Below are 20,403 nucleotides of genomic sequence, written 5' to 3' on the forward strand. Positions count from 1 at the left end.
AATTATCAGCTCTGGTGGATACTGAATCCCTAGCCACCCTCCTGTCAAAAAGGACCTTTGACCAACTAAACTCAGGACAGGGGGAGGGCCACCAAATTCCACTCACACCACTTCCTGAACAACTCAAAAATTTCGAAGGGAATGATATTTTTGTCAAATGCCGGCGGATCTGGACATATGTCATGGCCACAAAGCAAGGACCACAAGCTCCATCACATAAAGGGTCCAGTTGGACCCAGTCCTGGCACCTTTGGCGCCAGGCTCATGAGAAAGTGTGCTCTGCACACTTTATTTCTGGTGCACATGTTATTTCCTCCCCTGCAGGGCCCCCACGTGCATCCAGGTCGGGCATGGCCATAGGAATCCATCGGGCTGCACGTGCAGCATCCTCTGGGAGTGGCAGGGTGGGGCCACAAGGCAGAGCAAAGGGGCGTGGCTGGGACCAGGCTATTTAAGCCTGCCCCACCCGCATGCAAGCTCTTCACGTTAGTCTGCTTATAGCAGCGTAACGCTCACCGCTGCCTGAAGCGCTTGTCACCTGATTCCGGTAATATCATCGCCCGAAGCGCATCTTACCTGATTCCAGCAATACCATTGCTTGAAGCGCATCTTACCTGACTCCAGCAATACCATCTCCTGTGCGCATCTTACATGATTCCAGCAATTCCATCGCCTGAAGTGCGTCTTACCTGACGACAGCAATACCGTCGCCTGCAGCGCATCTTACCTGATTCCAACAGTCACCGCAGTCGGAGCGCATCCCTACCTGTTCTGGGCATCCAATGCTTACTCGGGAGCTCATCTCGATCAGCATCCTAGCGGATCCAGCCATCCATCACCCGCCGGCAAATCTTCGGATAGCTGCTTCTCGTCTGACTTCGCCAGGCCATCCCTGCAGGAGAAAAGGACAAATAAGGTCAGAAACAACATAAAGACAGTACGCTAAGGTCGCGTGCAACACAATCATCGTGCTTGAGCTTAGGACCAAACTTACCATCTATTTGGGACATCGTAAACTCCTCAGGCCTGCCATTGGGCTCGCTTACAGCACCGCAACTCCGCTGGGCCTTCCATAACCTATTGGGGAGAAGGAAAGACATTACAAGGGATACGGACAATAATCACGGAAAAAAGACATTGCAAAAGAATACGAACAATAATCATTGTTGAGAAACACCTTTGAAGTGGATCAGCCACAGCTGGTCTGGGCTGCCATGCACATGGACCAGTGAAGAAACTAGGACTAACTAAGACGCCCCTGCAGTTGAGAAGCAGGACAGAGAGCTAACCCTCATAAATAAACAGGTGAGACTATATGGGTAGGCGCATGCTCACCACATTCTGGGAAGAAGGGTTTGAGGGAAACCACAGGCATATCACAGCCTTCTCACGGCCTCTCGTATTTTCACAGGGGCATTATCAACAACCAGCGCAGTCCACAACACAGGAACAGGGGTAGAAGCTTGACCAAGGTGAGCAAGTTCCAGGGAGGGCTGCAACCGTGCCCCAACATCCCCACAGAGACCAGGGGAGCATAACAACATAAAAATTGGATGGCACCGGCTGAAATATCCGGTGATCGCTGTGACTCCTGAGGGCATACCTTGTTTACTGGGGAGCGATCTCTTTAGGAGGTTATCACCTCTGATCGACTGTGTAAGTAAACAAGGTCCTCAGGACTCAGACTAACCGCCCTGTCAAATTACAAAAATGAGTACCAATTGTGTAAGCCTGAATGGTACCTGTCACATAATTGATCAATACTCCGAGAATGTAGAGTTCAATTTAAAAAATAACCACGTCCCATACATCACAGTCATCTCTGTAGGAGAACAAACTGGTGATGGGAACCCTTCTCAATTCATGAAAATCAAACTTCCTCCCAGTTTTAAGCGCCAATCGACACTGGAAGGGAACACCCTAAAATGTAACACTAGTCCAAAATCAGAAGAAACCTTGAGTCTTGTGAATCCATACAAGGAAGAGTCAGCTGAAAGTCTGACAGACATTCAGAAAAAGGGCAGCAGTTGTTTTTCCCCATTCAGTTACATGAGGGGCAGGAACCAGTGCTTGCCATAGTATACCTGAATAGCGAGTACTTATTCAGGAAACTCCCAAAAGATCAGGCCATTCCAACATTTAAATTGATTGACAAATGGGAAGTAGGTCTGGAAACCTCAAATTCCAAACATCTCCTGGTGTATGCTAAAAATGTCCACTGGCAACAAAAGTATAGACCATAATTGTTGGGTCGTGAGAGATGTCCCAACCTCCTTTTATCTGGGAAGTGACACTATCAACTGATTCACAATCAATTTGGACCTAATTAATAATAAAGGCTGATCCTGAGTGGGGAGTAACCCCATGGGCTTTGACAACATTGAAAAAGCATTCCAGTCAGCTCAATTGCTGCCTTATGCGGTTGAAATTCAAGTGTGAGAAGAGTTTACCATCACAGGACAGGTGCAACAATTTACTCTTCCCCTCAAAATTAGGCGAGGATAGAACCTCAAACATCAGGACGCATATATAAATCTAAATTTCCATCTCCAACAACAAGGTTTATATTTAAATCCCACACCTTTAGTAGACCTACAACACAGCACCATTCGAATATTGGCGCACAACAGCGAACCTCGAAGTATCACTTTGGGTGCAGACACCTTTATTGGAATGGCAGTTGATGCCCAACATTATTCTATTGATTTAGGTAATGAAATCATAGGACCAATCCCAAATGACTGTTTCAACATCAGCAACGGTATTCCTCCAGAAAAGATTTTTACTAGGCATGGGGGAATTTCCTGGTGTACTCTTCCTGAGCTTACGGTGTGCAAGATGTGACCTGTGACATTAGGAGGGAAGAGGCAGTGTTCAGAGTCAAGGACCACTACTCGACTCCCCTGTCCAGGTCACCTCACCACCATCAAAAGAGATCTCTCCACCTAATTGGAGGATACCGCTGAAGTAGCCAAGCCTGAGGTCTTCCCAAGTTTCAAGCAGATGGTGGAGGGAAGGATCAATCTTGCTGATGCCTGTGAGACCGAGGAGCAAAGACAAAAGCTAAAACCGGTCTTTCTGGAATTCCAAGATATCTTTTCAGTGAACTCATATGACTGTGGACTCACATCCATTCATTCAACCACCATTCCCACGGACCCCAAGATGGCTCCCGTATTTGTGAAACAATACTGGTTACCTCTCGCATCCATGGAGTTACTCACAGAGATTATTAATAATTAAGAATCCCGCGGGATAATTCGTCCGATCCACAGTACCTTCAATAACCTTGTACTGGGGATCCTCAAGCCAAACAGCCAATGGAGACTCTTTGCAGACCTGAAGGAGTTGAACAAATGGGTACACATGTCAATATGGCCCTTTCTCTAGATCGATTAGGGAATGGTCCAGATCCAAGGGTCAAAGGTGTAAACCTCCATTAATTTGACCAACGGTTACTGGACAGTTCCCGTGAGTAGGGAAGACCAGTACAAGTGGACCCGAACCCCCTTTGGATACATAAACTATGGCAATTAGTTCAACATCTTCCTACATAACACCATGCCCGATTTGGGCAAAAAGGGTAACCTGGCCTATGTGGATGAGGTCTTGATCAAGAGCTCAACTGTGGAGGGATGTATAGAAGAAATCTGTTATGTTCTTACCCAGTTTCAGAAGGCAAGAGCAAAACTATCCTTTCAGAAGGCACAGTGGTGTAAGACCTAAGTGAACTTTGTAGGGCACGAGATCACACCTGAGGGTCTTAATCCACAGGCGAAGAAGATGGAAGCCTTATTGAAATTAAAAGGCCGTACAACTGTGTGAGAATTAAGGGTATAGCGTCCTTTCATTGCCAGGCTTTCTAACACCTGCATTTTAAACGTGGACAGAATAACGAAAAACGTCATCAAATTTATTTGGGGGGGTGGGAATTCTAGATAATGGGTTGGGGGTCAGGTATAGGATAAAATAGGTGCAGGTAGGGGGGTTTGGGCAGGAGCCCCCTAAAAAGAAAAACGAAATTAGATGACGTTTTTCATTATTCTATCCACGTTTAAAAGGCAGGCGTTAGAAAGCCTAATGATGGAATGACATAGAACCAAATTAAGAAGCCTTCTTGGACTTACTAATTATAGTCGAAAGTTTATTGAAGACTACGCAGAGGTCACTCGACCCTTGGTCCATTTATTAAAGGCCGGAATCAAGTGGGAGTGGGATCCAGAACAACCTGAGGCAGTTAAACAACTAAAAAGAAGCCTTTGGCTCCTTGTTTGGTTTACCCCATAAAGAACAGAGAGTTCTCCTTGGAGATGGGGTTCTCAGATACTTGCCTAACAGCAGTATTGCACCAAAAGCATGACAAGGTCAACAAAGTCATATGATATACGCAAGCAACACTTTGTCCTCTGTGGAGGAAAAATTCAATGACTGCGAGAATGCACTCCTGGCAACAGCGTGGGCACTGAAAAATGACTGCTCTCATACAGGGGGGCACATCATTGTCGAGACTCCTCACCAACCCTTGCAGTATTTACAAAGTGAAAAAATCCTTGCAGGGAACCTTAGTAATTTCAGAATTACTTCCTGGATTCTGTCCATGCAAGGCTTTCCTGTGGAGGTCAGATATGGCCAAAACAAGAAGAGTCCCCTAGCGCAAGGGCTGGTACCCTTGCATGATTCTGCTCAAGAAAACTGTCCCGAGGACGAAAGTCTAATGACCAACAACAACATGGAGGCGTAGTTAACTTCCCCACATAAGGTCTATGAAGGAGACACATGTCAGGGGATACCCACAGTTTATGTGGATGGGTGCTCCTACAATGTTGATAACAACGGGGGAAAAGCACTGGTGGATTGCAGTGGGACTGACTGGGTGAATGATACCGCAGAACCCTTTAATGGTTATAAAATAAGACCACAAAGTAGTCAGGTTGCAGAGTTGATGGCTGTTTATCAACCCATCCTCACTGCAGTGCACCACCAACTCAAGGAACTGGTCATAATCACTGACTCTGATTATGTCAGGAATGTGTTTGTGCAGCACCTGATTAAGTAGAAGAATCAAGGCATGCTTTGTGCCAACATCAAATCTCTAAAGCATGCCAAACTGACCCAGTCCATCGACGATCTGGTGACCTACAATGAGATGACCATCTATTGGAAGAAGATAAGAGGTCATTCCAAGATAGAGGGGCCAGATAAGACTGGGAATGACCTGGCTGAGCAGCTGGCTAAAACCAGTGCTTTTGAAGGGTATTTCATAGAAATGGAATCCCTGCTGGGTGAAATCCAAATGGCAGCTGTAACCAGGTCCCAAGCTCGGTCTAACAGTGAACCCTCAACAGCCCAGTGGAGTAAAGATACCCCAGATGCCGATTTAATCACTGCACAGAAAGAGGACCCGATCATTGGGAAATGTTATTGACACATTGAAGACCCTGCAAGCTTTCCTCTAACAGAGTCAGATTATGCTGGTAAAGAGGATCTCTGGGTCTTGATGAAGTTTTCGAAGATGTTACGGATCCAAGACGGTTTGTTGGTAACAAGAGCCCTATCTGGCAGAAACCAGTGTGTGTTAGCTACCTCATTCCGAAGCCTAATTGAACCCAGAGGTCCTTTAGGATGAGGTAACAGTATCTGAGCTGGATGGGGATGCAGATCTTACGCCTACATCAATAATCAGACTGATTCAATAAGTTTGTCTAAAACAGGACTGTTTTAATTACACTTTGTTAAAACAGGGAATACAACAGACATCAACGGATGCCGCACATCATTCTCTCTCAAGAGTTCTCAAACATTTCATAAAAAAGCACAACTTTATACTAAAAATGTGTTATGAGTGACATCATACTACGTGGCAAAATAAGAAAACCTACAGGGGTTTGTGATAGGCTTAAGGAGAATATCTAAGTATACTTTCTAAAAGGGTGGGGATCGTGATTGGATCTTTAAAGTCAGGTGGACAACTAAGCCCACTAAGCCCACCCCAAGTGCAATTCATCATCTGTGTCAGACTGATACACAATTTTCTATTGTCTTCTCGCACTTTAGGGCTCCTTGCTATGTGGCCCTCTATAATGGGTTGGCACACTTGTACCCTTCTGGAATCTTCCACTCGCAAGCTGCTACCCCATTAGCCCAACATCCATCATCACTCCTGCTGTCTGCCAGTCAATTAGTCTTTGAACTCTGCCTTGCAATGGATCACTGTGCCTGAGTATTAACGGGAGTGAAGGCATGGCCTTATCTTCTGGTCTCGGTGTAGCTTGCCCCAAAGTCTATTTTCATCTGACCATGTGACTGGAGACCACGTTTTGAGCTCCTTCATTGTAGTTAATACTATTATATGATGAAACCCTGTTCTATTCTGCTGCACCACACTTTCAGCCATTTCATTCATGGTGTCCAAGTTTGCTAAAGTGTGTCATGGAACATCCAGATTCTATACATATATATATATATATATATATTCAGTGAAAAAACTTTGTTAAAGGGACGTTATGGTTAAGTTGCGCTACTAAAAACCTATGAAATTCAGTGAAAAAACGTTGTTAAAGGGATGTTATGGTTCAAAGTAAAACCGAAAACCCCCTGAAATTCGGCAGTTATGGTAAGATAAGCAACCATAACTCGCGCCACCGTGCACTGCTAACACTAACACCCAGGACATCAAAGATGACATCACAAATGTCATTGATGACATCACTGATGACATCACATGGCTGGCTCTCCCTTTTTTTCCTTTACTGACATATCTAAGCCACATAGTTTTCTTCAGTAACAGTCAGGAAGTAAAAATTGAAAAGGTACTATATTTGTAGACTTAGGGTCAATTCAAATCATATGAGACATATACAGAGCGGAAGACACAGGCTTGAAAGAGAGCAATCCTCTCTGATCATGAAGATAATCATTAGGGTTATCAGCATTTTCTCATAGTTTTATTTTTATTACTCTACCTTCCCTGTATATGCTCATATTTGTATACATTATACTCACTCTCCTTTCCTTTGGGTGCAGTCACATCATGTGATACACATACATATGGTAAGTAGCAGCTTTGAAACAGAGCTTCTCTGCATAAAGACAATCAGTTAGGTTATGAACTCTGTCTGCTACTACTTCTGCTTTTTTGTTTACTTCACTGTCCCTGTATATACTCATATTTGTATGTGTTGTTGTCTCTTTGTGTTTTGTCTGTAATAAATATGTATTAAGTGGGTTTTATTATTTACTTATTAAATGTTTCACAGTACGCACAACTCTAATAAGAAAGCAGTTATCATTTCACTATTCAACATGGCAAGATTATGAATATGGCACCTTCATCATGTATGCTGCACACACTGCCTATGTTTCTGCATGGGTAGCTTAGTATACTGGATAGAACTTCATAAAAGAATGCTATTTATATCAATGCGTTGCTTAATGCACTAATTAGCTCATGATATTTATCCCAATGATCCTTGACAGTTTTTGGTCAGCATTATAAGAATCCCTTGTACAGAGTTTTTATGAAAAGTAAATGCACATGTGATGTCATCAGTGATGTCATCAATGACATTTGTGATGTCATTGTTGATGTCCTGGGTGTTAGTGTTAGCAGTGCACGGTGGCACGGGTTATGGTTGCTTATTTTACCATAACTGCCGAATTTCAGGGGTTTTTCGGTTTTACTTTGAACCATAAAATCCCTTTAACAATGTTTTTTCACTGAATTTCATAGGTTTTTAGTAGCGCAACTTAACCATAACGTCCTTTTAACAAAGTTTTTTCACTGAATTTCATAGGTTTTTCGTAGCGCAACTTAACTATAACGTCCCATTAACAAAGTTTTTTCACTGAATTTCATAGGTTTTTAGTAGCACAACTTAAACATAATATCCCTGACTTCATATACATGTAACATAAAACATACTGAACCCCCACGTAGTGATTTTGATGTCCGCGGACTACCACCATGTCCGCGGACATATCGAGAATCTGAGCGTGATGAATGTAAATTTAAATAGTGTGCCCCATTTCCCCTTTGAAGTTGGCTCTGAAAAGAGCCATTTTTTTTGTTTTTTTTACAGATGCTTGACAGACACCTGTTTTTTTTTTTAAAAAAAATTTTGTTTTTTTTTCTTACTTTACTCCTAAAATCTTCACATAACCTTCTCCAAAGCAACCCTTACATTCCAAAATAGAAAGGCATTTCCCGTAAAAGATAAAGAGATGCCATCTTCTTTAAAATTAACAGTATTACTGGCATCAATATTCTCATTATTACAGAAGAACTTATCAGCTCTAAGCATGAAGGCACACATGCCTCGGTTGATGACACACCTAGCAATGTTTTGCTGAGGACAAAAAAATTAACTATTGTCCCATATTGCCCTAGGTAGTAATCCAGAAAAAATTACTTTCGCATTTGGAAGGATCTTCATTACGGCTTGAACCAAGCGTTCCAAATCAGCCAACAAAGTAGGGGCACTGACGTTGCCCAAATGGAAAGCACCATAGTGCAAAACTACCACATGCGGACTGTTCATTGTGGCCATATCCTCACAAACTTGTACAATTCCCTGTACATTGCAATCAGGCACAGTGCTCCACACCACCTCCACTCCTTTCACATCAAAGTTCTTTTCAACATGCCTGTATCGAGCATACTGTTGTAAACTATGCACAAACATATCTCCAAGCACCAACACCCTGACTTTCTCTACTTCTGCCATCTTCACCAAACACAGGGCCTCATTACACGGTAGGCGGAGGACCAAGGTGCTATTACATGCCGGTAAAATACCGGCACCGCCTTGGTGGAAAGGGGAATTACCGACCTATTCCAAGGTTGGCGGGGCAGTAATTCCCCCTTCCCCCATTGCTCTTCCCCATTCCCATTTTTGCCCCATAGGGCTCTATGGGAATGGGGAAGGCGCTAATTACGGTGCCGCAAATTGCCGTACCGTAATTAGCACCCTGGTCCCTTTGTGGGTTGGTTTTTAACGCCTGCTAAACAGCAGGCGTTAAAGTACCTACCCCCAAAGGGACCTCGTAGTAAGGCGGTAAGGGTTAACAGTCACCGGTACCATTATCGGTGACTGTTAACCCTTACCGCCTTCCGTGTAATGAGGCCCACAGTCTCTTTCAACACAAATCCACAACCTCAACACCTGATTGGCTAATCTGTACAGTCTTCTTTCCATGTTGGATTTGCTGGAAAACCCCGGATGTAGCACGCCCTGTCCACGGACAGCTGCGGTGTCCGCATACCGCGTAACTCTTCGACACCCCTTCTACCATTTCCACTTTACTCTCTGTGCCATTCCCTCATTGCATACAGCTAAGCAGTCACACAATATGAAGAACGTCCTCAGAACACCCCCATTTTGTTTATTTTCGAACATTTCAGGACAATTATCATTTCATTATTCAACATATTAACATTACATATATTATACTTTCATCTTGTACGCTGCACACAATGCTATGTTCCTCCATTAGTAGCTCAGTATACTAGATAGAACCCCATAATACAATGCTATTTATATCAATGCATCGTTCAAAGCACTAATTACGGTATGATATTTATTGCAATGATCCTTGACACTTTTTTCGCAACATTATAATAAAAATCCCTAGTACACAAATTTCATGAAAAGTAAATGCACATGTGATGTCATCAGTGATGTCATCAATGACATTTGCGATGTCATCTTTGATGTCCTGGGTTTTAGTCTTAGCAGTGCACGGTGGTGGCGCGAGATATGGTTGCTTAGCTTACCATAACTGGCGAATTTCAGAGGCTTTTCGGCTTTACTTGGAACCATAACGTCCCTTAAACAAACTTTTTTTATTAGCACGCAAACAATATACAAAGATGTAGTGTAAACAGCAAGTTCTCACAAAGGGCTTTACACTGAATGTTGCAAAGTAAGCATTTATGCTCGTTCACAGTGAAGGTCAGCTGCTTCCATTTTTTTCTTGCGGCCAGGAGAGGCCCACGACTCCCAGTATAAGGTTCTATTTTTTATTTTACCTTGACAGGCAGAGATTGTGCTGAAAGACTTCTTTTGAAGAAGTGTAGCAAAAACATAAGACACGATAAAGATGAAATTTCTGAAACGAAACCACTTTTGTATATTATATCACTTTGAGAAAGATCGTTGGCACACGCGGAGTCGTATTTTGGGACTGCACTACACTTGGACAATGGAAAATGCAATTATAATGTAAGTAACCCTTCAGATTATTTTATACCGGAATATAATAACAATGGCTGGGCATTAAAGCCCGGTCAAGTTGTACTTGTTCGTTCAATGTGACATATTGTTTTCTACCGCGCACTATCACCGCCGAATTGATCCCCTGTCGTTTAGAGGGCTCTGAAAAAGGCAGACGACACAGGGTGGGTTAATAGAAATAATTTAACCGGTCTGTAGCTGGTCAAGCGCTCTACTCGCTGTGCCACTTCACTGTATCTGGTCAAGTGGTACAGCGAGTAGAGCACTCGCTTTGACATCCGTGCACAGCTTGCTAATGCAGGTTCGAATCCTGGCACGGCCAAACTCAGCCTTTCATCCTTCCGTGGTTGATAAATGAGCACCACACACCGTGGTTAATAATAAGCAGCGCTGAGATACCTGACAGTTCTTAGCGCTATATAAATGCGAAAATTTTATTATTAACATACTCCGTTGCACTATCTTCGCTAGCAAATAGTTTCACGCCCTAATAAATAAAATGAATATTTTTAATAAAGATCAGCTGGTGAGACTAATTTATGTTTTTTAAAACAGGTATGTTGCCCCATTTTGCCAATGTCACGATTTTCAGACTCCAGCGGATGGATTTTTCAACTGCCAGGTGCAGCTCCATGTAAGCAACTTCATGACCCTCACCATTTTATGGGACAATCTCCAAGGATCAATATGCCCTTACGCAGTACTAGCGGATAGAGGCAACATACCAACCATTATGGTGGTCTAATGCCTCGTTGTTGGACCAACCTTCCAATTATCAGTGCGACCATTTACTGCTTTTATCATAAACCAACAGCCTATCTACCGCAAAGGAACAGCGCGTGGCTCAAAATAAACTTTTGCTGACCGACAGCAGAGACAATTGCAAATCGCTGAATATTCACTAACCATTTCATGTGAAATAAATGTACTTTACCAAATGTACAATCCTGCTGTTTACTTTTAAACCACAGTTTCATATTCCGAATTGTGGCGCACTGTGTTCTAAGCTGATCTAACACCCTCTGTACTGCAAAGGAACATCGCGTGGCTCAACATGAACTTTTGCGGGCCGACAACAAAGACAAATGCAAATCGCTGAATATTCTCTAAACATTTGATGTCAAATAAATGTACTTTACAAAATTTACAATCTTGCTGTTTGCTTTTAAATCACAGTTTCATATTCCGAATTGTGGCACGCTGTGTTGTGACATAATGTGTGTTGTCTTCCGGGTTCTATGTAAAGTTGCGTAGGACTGGAGACGACTGGGCGCTTTTGATGACGCACCCTGTAACGTCACGGAGAGAGGCGGGGAATATGAATGCTTTCATAATGTCAGGCTTAGGGGCGGGAGATATGATTTAGTGTCGCAAAAGCAAGTCAGCCAGGTGAATAGCGCCAGTCATAGGATTATCACATAATGTCGGCGCACACCAGCCTGATTTATCGTTTCTTTAGTGGACAAAAAGTCGGGTGAGGCCAATAGGAAATTGTACTCTCAGCGGACAAAAGGAGGGTTCGTAGAACACTTTCAACCTGACAACGAACAATACAAACAACGTTCTCAGAACACCCCCATTTTGTGTAATTGCAACCATTTCGGGACACCGCGAGTGTTCTTCGAACACATTTAACTTGACAGATTACAATACGGACAGCGTCCTCAGGACACCCCTAGTTTGTGTATTTACGAACATTTAAATACACTGCAAGTGTTTTTAGCTAAATTTTACCTTTCTTGCGAACAAAAAGGACACATACTCCGTCCTCTGAACACCCCACCATTTAGTTTATTTACAAAATGTCAGAACAGCCGTGTTCTCCGCAGACAAATCGAACACAACAAAAGCGTATAGCACATAAAAAACCAAAAGATTGAACCTATCTCATACTCCCCCACCCTCCCCAAACACTCTTACACACCAACACACGCCACTAAATACAATTTTTAATTCAAGTTTCACCTCGCTGTCCGCGGTCGTCCGCGAATGCAAGATGGCGGGCTCCACCAAAAATCTGAGATGCTCCAGGCCCCACGCCATCCAATCAGCAAACATGTCGGATGTCCGCGGACATCACGCAAGCCGCTCGGCCAATCGGGGTGCTGTCCGCGGAGCGAACAGGGAAGTCCGTCCACGAAGCTAACACAGATATCACTAATTTTTTTGCCTTACATTTTGGTCATTTTTTAAAAAAAACTACTGGACGGATTTACACCAAATCTGCAAAAGCACGCTTTCTGGACCAAGCTGCCGCTCCTGCCGCAAATTGGTGTAAATCCTTCCAGCGGTTCGGGCTGTAGCCGTGTGCAAAGTTTATTCCCATTATGTCTATGGGAAAAAACAAAAGTTTTGGGACCCCCCCTATAACTTTGCCCCCCCCTGGACCAAACCTCTCCAAACTTTGCAATTCAGAGTGGGCCATATACTTTTTGTACAAAGTTTGGTGAGGATTCGTCCAGAGGGAGTGAAGTTATAAGCCACCCAAAAAGTGCTCTTCCTATGGAAACACCAACTTAACCATAACTACATGGACGCTACCGCGTCCAAAGCCACCCAAAAAGTGCTCTTCCTATGGAAACACCAACTTAACCATAACTACATGGACGCTACCGCGTCCATGTAACATATATATATATATATATATATATATATATATATATATATAGAAGAAAGAGGAACTGAACCACACTATCCGAGTCCGATTAAAAGGCCTTAGTCATGGAAAAAAGAAGCACAGCTCACAGCAAAATGTAGGTCTGAAATTTATTTAATGTGTTATACAAAAAAAGGACATCAGTAAAAGATACGGCTGAAAGGCAGTAGAAAAAACAGAGGCAGGACGCCCGTAAGCGCGACCCACACACAACGCTGAGTGCTTGATCATATATATATATATATATATATATATACATATATATATATATATATATATATATATATATATATATATATATATATATATATATATATATATATATATATTGGCAGCGCCGCCTGCAGTCTATTAGTCTATTCACTGTGTATAGCCAGCCTTATGATTACTTTGTTGTCTACTTGCGTTACTGAATCTGTACATTTGTGAAATGGCTTTGCATTTTTATCAGTGCTTTTCCGCACCTGCAATCTTCATTTTGCTCCCAAAATGTTGCTTAACTCGCTACTTCGCTATCAGATTCTATAAGGTCTATATATTTTCTTCATTAGCATCTCTTCTAGGTGCGTAATTTCTGCTTCATGTGACGTCACCAGTCTCCTCTTTCATTCATCTTCACACTTCTTCCGGAACTTGCTTCAGAACACTGTCATTCCTTCATGGATAAATCACATAGGGTTTTCTCAATGGATACCGTGTTTCAAGGACTCTTCGCAATATAGGTACGATTACTGGCTTTGCGCATGTTGCAATTTCCGGCTGCCAACATATAGGCAGAATGGGGGCGGGACTTCTGGTAGAGGTACTTGGCTCCTCCTCTACACTCCCCCTCGGGTTGATTTATCGACCACTCTCCCATCAGTCTTCACATTTAGACATCCTTTTCTGAAGAAGTGCTTCTTTGGAGTACATATCTTTATTACTCCTTTCAGACATCCTGCTAATTTCACATGTTTATCAACACTCCAGGTCATAAGACTACATTGTCCATTCGGCTGCAGTAGATGCATCTTCCCACATACTTCTTGTGGTTTCTCGGCTACAGGAATTTTGTTCCCTCAGGTGTATGTATACAGGCTTTTACATAGTCTCTGATTTCTTTATCTGTCAGTTCTTTGGGTCCAAACCCTGACTTGACATCAATCATGATCTTCATTCCCATTGCTTTCTTTGCTGTCTTCTTGCACTGTGTGATTATTATTCTGGTCACACAGAATCCAAACATGATTATCACCAAAAAGGCTCAAAGAAACTTGAAGATATTCACCATCCATTGTAGAACCCATGAGAAGATTGATGCAAACCAGCTGTCATCAGAAATGTCTTTGACTTCATCTTCCATCTTTACATGTAAGCTTGTGAATATCGTTATGGCCTCTGTCACGATCCCAATCTCTTCATCGTGAGAAGGTATGCAACATGATTCTCCGATTTTGCCACAAACACCTCCATCCATAGTTGTAATCATATCCAGGACATATCTATTCTGAAGAGTCAGCAGTTGTATAGCTCCCAGCTCTTCCTTGGTAGCATTGAATCCCTTTATGGTAGTGTTGATCATCTGCAGGAGCTCCCATCTGGTTATCAGTAACCATCTGTCATTTGCCATCATCTGGATCCCTGACATGAAGATTGTTGTGAATATTCCTGAAGTCTGGCTGAACAACCTGCGTTCATATGGAATGTCATTGAAAGCTTCTATTGATTTAGCTGAGAAGAAGTTCTACCTTTTTGTCCGTTTGCGGAATCCAACTGGCCTCCTCTTTCTCAGGTGAGCATCTGCTTTTGGAAATTCTCCAATGTTCAGGTCACTCTTCGGTGTCACTAATGCTGGAACATCAAAAAATCACTATAGAACATATTACTCCCCAATCCCTGGGCAGCTTCATGTATGCTCTGGATCCACAGGCCCAGTAGTGATCCATTATCACTACTGCTCCATCCTTCATTCCTGGTACATAGAAGAGTCGACCGCACTGCTGATTATCTCCAACTTTTCTTGTGCCATTGTTTCTGAAGCATAGCTCTGCACTAGCCAGAGGCACTATCTGCAGCTGGCCCCCATTGTCCTCAACCCATGTCAGCAACTTTGCAAGCTTTGGCCATGGAGGTTTGCATCCATTTTCCACACAATCTATAACTGGTTTGTGATGGCCTGTTACTGACACAGCTCTGCATACAACCATCCCTTCTTCCCTGCCATCTGGAGAAAGTACTGTTACCCAGATCTGCATCTGTCCTCTCTCCTTGCATCTTTGTATTTCTTCCTTAATTTGTCCTTGGCAATTGAGCTTCTTATTTATCTCACATCTGATTCCCGCTCTCTTCATGCCAGGCTGTTCATATCTTATTGTTACGCTCACCTGGTATCCACGGGGACGCCACCCAGCCCTGGTTGGATGATTTGCACTCTCAAACCCTCTCCCGGTCCCTTGGTAAGGCCTCTGGTTAAAGATGGGTCTGCAATATAGCAGAGCTGGATTCAATACCAGATTGTCTTTATGTTTTCCCACCCCCCTTGGCCTCAACTCCTTCCTCCCTCTTGGGCCTTCCTCACCTTAATATTGTAAAAGGTGGATTCTCTGACCTATTCCTCATGGCAGGGGTGCATAGATGTGGGGGGCGAGCAGTGACCAAGTTACTTTACTGTTGCAAGCCCCCCTGTGGGAATCCAGGCCTGCTGCGACTCCGTAGGTTTGTTGCTTTACAGTCTATTATATGCAGTTCTTATGTTCCTCTTAGTTCGAATAATAATGTCTTGCTTCTTTCCTTTTAGGTATGGAAAGGTATTTTGGTGTTGTCATTTCATTTGAAGATGAGTATGGGCCGGTAGCTGAAAGCATGGTGTGCGCGATGCTGTCCGGTGAGTAATGCGCAATGCGTGGCACTGTTTCGCCTTTTATATTGCTAACCTGTGTCTTTTCTCTCCTTGCAGGTTGCGATGTTCCTCGCCGAGCGCCGTAATGTTCCAGCAATGATACTGAGCAGGAGATGCCTACCCAGGTAAGAATTGTGTGGCTTTCTTCATTTGGGAGGAAATGTGAGTAAACGCTTACCAATGCTGTCTTTCTTTCTCCTCTTTCCAGGTTATGGTATTCCAGGATGCATGTGGTGCCGGATGATGGATTTCGTACCTTCAGGTGAGTGGAACTGAAGTCGGCGATGGATTGAAGACAGGATACTGTTCCAGGTAAGTTTCGTAGTGTTCTTTCTCTCTCTGCAGGTCCTTTTTTTCAGGTAAACTGGCATCAAAGAACTGGACATGGTGAGTGTTACGCTGCCCACAGCAGAATAACGCAAAGCATGTTCTGCTGTTTGGGTGCGGTTTAAATAGTCTCAGGTAAAGTAGTCCAGGTAAAATAGTCCCAGGCCTGCCACACCCAAAGTAGTCTAGGTAAAGTAGTCCCAGGCCTGCCACACCCAAAAGACTAGACCGCATAGCTCAGTTCCTTTAAACTGAGCTATGTGTGTGCCTCCATGTTGGCTGACCCCCCACCAAGTTAAATAGTACCAAGTAAATAGTCCCATTCTAATGTTGGTCTTCATGATGGTTATGAACCTGGCAAAGGCACCAGGACTGACTCCAAATGAGACTTGGATGAGCTTTTCAGGCCTTTGACCTGGCCCTAACTGGAAGGCTGACTTGCCAGTGAGTGCCAGGGGCAAGGGTCATGACACTTATCACGTGATCTCTGGCGTGTATTCTTGCTCTTGTCTTTAAATCTTGAACATAGGCATCTTCTTCTGGAGCCGATCATTCCGTCACCCATAACAAGGATGCTGTTTGACCCTGGAATTGACCTCTTGTATGGCAGAGTGCAAGGTGAGTCAGGCAATGAGCGGTCTGGACATCTATTTCTATAGCTTTGAATATCTTGGACTTCCCCATAGCATAAGGTAGGAGAGCACAAACATAGCAATCCTCCTCAGAGGTACTTTTTCCCACCTCTTTCATGTGTTGATACCAAATGTTGTTCCCCAAATGTGCTGTACTGTCTAGATAATTATAATCTCATAATCATCTTTCATTGTATTCCTTTTAGGTCTCTTTCCTGCAAGGAGAATGCATGCATAATGCTCATGGAGTATATCAGTAATCATCCTTCCTACCGGGGGAATCATAGGAACACTTGCCAGAGAAATGGGTGACCTTACATGTGTCACTGGCGTAGGGATAATCACATATAGACTTGGTCTCTTTGCAACAGCTAATTCTGCATAGGTCACTGGAGTGGGAAGAATCAAGGTGACTCCTACTTTTCTGGTACCATCAAAGTAAACAGCGTGAATTAGTAACAACAGAAAAACAATAATAGATGCTGAGCACGTATATATATATATAATGCACCAATACAGGAGACCCCACCATTGGTGTCTCTCCACACGTCGTTGAGTATGCTCACTTTCTGAAACTGCATTATTCTCAGTGGTCCACATTGTGCCTGTGTACTATTTTTAAGGAAGAAAAACACCTATTTAATCAGGCAGCCTTGTTAGATGCTCAGGAAGATGCGAATATGCACAATTATCGCTGCAAGCAATCTTCTAATCGCAGGGCCATTCTTAGGATCCTGCACAAAAGTATGTAAGTCACTGCTATGCTCAACAAGAGCAGGCTAAGCTCTGAGTATAAAAATAAAGACAGCGTGAAGGAGCCTATGGATATCGATATAAGATAGAATCATTAATCTAACCAAAGAGAAACTCAGTAAGGAATCCATCAGGGAACTGCTCCCTTTTCAAGTCTTTGTATATAAAATCAAGATCTGGCATTTTTAGCACATCAGCATTTTCTAAAGTCTAATTAAAAAGATTCCTGTGGCTCGAGAACGTTGATATTTGCACTCCTGCTAAAATATCTATAAAGAGTGTTTGGGGTGAGCCACAGTCCAAATGCACACTTGCATTTATTCAATCAGCACTCTTAGCTTCCTTCTTCCTTGTCATTGATCAAGTCTGCATGTGCTGCACTGCTTCTACTTGTCTTGCTTCCGAATCAACAGGTGAGTGTGTATCAGTCTCACCAGCATATGGCTTCACATCACCCAAGTGAATCCAGCCGTGCCTTTCTTGGACTTTTACTGCTGAGGGAGTGATATTTTTGACGATAAATGATCCACTAAATCGAGGCTCATGCTACTTCCTTGTGAAGTTGCATACTAAAACGGGGTCTCCAATAAACAACTTGGGTACAGATCGTAATTTTTCACATCGGTTGCTGAATGGTCTTCATCTGTGTCCTGAGACCGACACCCCTTACTCTTCAGTTGATCTGAAATGACAGATATACCAGCGGTCATACATGTCAAATACGTATGTAACTAATTTCATACAATTCTGCAGTCGTCTGGGCAACATTTCGACTCCTCAATGGAGGAGACAGGGGCATTCTCATTCGTCTCCCTGTTACTAACTATTGGGGTGTGAGTTGGTGGTCCGACCCAGCCTGATTCCTTAATGCATATAATGCAAGGGGCAGGCAATGCAGCCAACCCATCTTCAATGTCAATTTGAGTTTAGTGATTCTTTCTTTGAGAAGACTGTTCAGTCTCTCACATATTCTGTTCACTTGCGGGTGATAAGCAGAAGAAAATGTGTGTTTTATAATAAGCAATAGGCTGATCTGTTCAAATACTTCATTAACAAAATGGGGCCCATAGTCGGATCTCAGCACCTCACATACTCCCCATCTTTGAAAGACTTCTCGGACTAAATACTTTGCAGTGCAAGTGGCATCAGTGTGTTTCCCTGGGTCAGCTTCAATCCATCTCGAAAAGGGGCACACCACCACTATGATATACCTATATCCACTGCATACTTACAGCATATCAATAAAGTCAATATGTGAATGCTGAAAATGACAGTTCAGCCGAGGAATCACTCCTCTAATTGTTCGCAGTGTGTGCCCAGTGTTAAATTTTGACATATGATGCAATTTACTACCTAAAAGGCAACGTGTTCTAACAGGTTTGCCATGAACCAGTCCTCTGCAATAGCTGCTGCAAGGCTTTCCCTAGTTAAATGCGCAGGGTAGTGCAGCTGTTCAAGCGCTACCCTTAATAAGGCTACAGGCATCACTGGCATTGCAGTGCTGTCCTGTCACAACAATGCTTCATAGGGGGATAAAGAACACCCCCTCTGTTTCCACAGTTCTTGCTCTTCCTGTGGAGCACTGCCTTGAACTTCTATCAACTGTGTTCTGGACAAATGATTAAACCCTTAATTGACAAACATAATAATGACCACTTTTTCTTTTACATCTGGAGTATCAAAACTAGAAATATCTGGGGAATATGTAACTCTTTTGGCCTCTTCGGCTGCGGCTTCGTTCCCACGTGAAATAAAATCATTTCTCTTAGTATGTGCTGTGCATTTAACTATTGCGATGGCTACTGGGAGTTATAGTGCCTTAATAAGCCTGCCCAATAATGCTGCATGTTGAACTGACATACCGTCCGCTCAGAGGTAGCCCCTCCTTTTCCAACGTGCTAGCCCTGCGTGCACAGTTAACGTCACATAGGTGGAGTCACTGAACACTGTTACTTCCTGCCGTGTGTGTTTCTCAAGCGCAACAATAAGTGCCACCAATTCTGCAACTTGTGCCGAAAAGTGAGACAGTAGTCTTGCACTTGCTACCACTTCAAATTCCCCATTAGCTCTGTGCCTTGCCGCAGCTGAACCTGAATGCCTTTCCCCATCAGTTTGATCAATAACAGACCCATCAATAAAGAGAACCTCCCCCCTGCTAAAGCATTCCCCTTTACCCGTGCAATCTCATTGTAGAACTCCTCATAATTGGAGCAATCATGCACTTGCTCCTCCTCTGTCACAGGTTCGGCTACAAACGTGGCAGGGTTCACTATTTTACACCTGACTATTTTGATAGTTGGATTCGATATAGCTACCTCATATGCAGATGCCCTCTGAGATGTCAGTGTACCCTTAGGTTTCTCCAAAACAGCAAAGAAAGCATGCTCAACAAATAAAGTCATAGAACACCCCATCACAATGCTTGTAGATTTCTCAATGGCGAACGCGGCTGCTGCCAGCGATTTTTCGCAAGAAAAGTGTCCTCTCATAACTGGATCTAAAATCACACTATAATATGCCAGAGGTTTTTACCCTAGTGTAGTCCTCTGTGTAAGCACTGCTGTCATAACTGTTCCATTCGTGTGCGAAAACAGGAAGAACTCCTCAGAATAATTGTGAATTCCTAAAACTGGAGCTGTACAAATTGCTTTTTTTCAATTCCTCAAACTCTCCCTCCATTTCCTCAGTCCATTCTAGTTTTTCCTTGTTCACTTTGGCTTTTTTCAAAGCCTGCAAAAGGGTTCTTGTGTGTGGACTATAATCAAATACCCATGCTCCAACATAGTTACACAATCCCCAAAACTGCTGCATTTGCTTTATCGGATGCGGTTTTGGTGTTTTCATAATCGCCTCTGCTCTTTCAGCTGTGACCTTCTTTCCTTCATGCGAAACTAAAATGTCATCCACGTATTACAGCACAACATT

Source organism: Ambystoma mexicanum, chromosome 5q (assembly GCF_040938575.1).
Source record: "Ambystoma mexicanum isolate Mex_15411 chromosome 5q, UKY_AmexF1_1, whole genome shotgun sequence".
NCBI classification, from domain to species: domain Eukaryota; kingdom Metazoa; phylum Chordata; class Amphibia; order Caudata; family Ambystomatidae; genus Ambystoma; species Ambystoma mexicanum.